Consider the following 1,463-nt stretch of genomic DNA (forward strand, 5'->3'; position numbering starts at 1 on the left):
TCCTCCTCCTCCTCTTCTTCTCCTCCCTACCCCCTCTCTCTCCTCTCTCCTCTCTCCCCCTCCCTTTATTCCTCCCTCCCTGTACCCTCTAGCTCATATTTTTTTCTCCTTTCCTATTTCTTCTTTTCTCTCTCTAGCCATTGCCATCAGATGAGAGTTATCAGCCTCTGTTCCAGTGCCATGTTTACCTGATGACCTTTTACTCTTTGTTTGTATACCTTAAGTTCCAAACAAACTGCTTCTCTTTTTCTATAATTTTCATGGTCTTCTGAAACTTTTATCTTCTACAGAAATTTAAATAAACTTTAGATTCATGTTGGCTCACTCTATTTTCAATAACTAAAATAAATTATTAAAATATATTTTACTAGGAAAGGATTTGTATTATAATATGCCTAATAAAATAAGATAAATACAATTAAGCAAAAATATGAATAATTAGTGACCAGTAAGCTTTCCTTTTAATTTTGAAAATAAGGCATATCGATTTGTTTGAGGCTATAATGTCAGACCAAGTGCTGCTTAGTTTCATACCTAAACAGTATCAACCCTCAATAGATTATTGAATTAGAAAATATATAAACATTTAAAAACTTTAGTCATCTACTTTCTCCCCCTCCTATTTTCCTGTTCTGAACAGAATGTCACTGTCATATAAATAAATATCACTGACTAGCAATCCACTAGCAAAATTTTCTTTCTTCTTTTACTATGAAGTTATGTTATGTAGTTGATCAGAAATAATCCCAAAGGGAGAAACGATAGTTTTACTTCATTGATTCTGTTCTAGTAATATCAACAAAATACCATAAGGGAAAAAAACCCACAAAAGAACTAGAACAAGTTATATATTAATGAAATAATCAGTATTAGATTGAAAATGAAATCCTCAAGATCAGATGAAATTAGAGTTAACTACATCAAATGGAAAATAATACTTTAATCTTCCTTAAAGGTTTGTCCCAAATATTTTGAAAAGGCTATATATTATAGGGCAACTATACATTTAACAAAACCAGTGGACAATAGATAAAGAAATGCTAAGAATATGATAAAGTTATTATTAAAAATGACAATAATTGCAGTCAAAATATGACAAATTAATGGAAAACTGAATATAACATCATGTTAAAAGAATTTTACACAAAAAAGGATTTCACCACAGTACTGAAAATTTTTATTGGCATCAAGTTATCCAACATAAAGTAACTCAAGCAGTTTAAAATATATCAATAGTTGAAAAAAAATGAGAAAGAGGTGATTTCAATTGATACCCAAGAAGAAATTTATCAAAATTGAAAATCCTTTCATGACAAATAGACAAGAAAACTAGAAGTAGTGTATGTGATTAAAGGTATCCTCATATATCTATGTATCTGCACCTCCACATACCTATATATTAAACAGCAATATTTTCTATCTCTATCCATATGTCTGTCTCTATGCCTTTATGATTATTTATT

Source organism: Rattus rattus, chromosome 8, assembly GCF_011064425.1.
Source record: "Rattus rattus isolate New Zealand chromosome 8, Rrattus_CSIRO_v1, whole genome shotgun sequence".
Classification (NCBI taxonomy): Eukaryota; Metazoa; Chordata; class Mammalia; order Rodentia; family Muridae; genus Rattus; species Rattus rattus.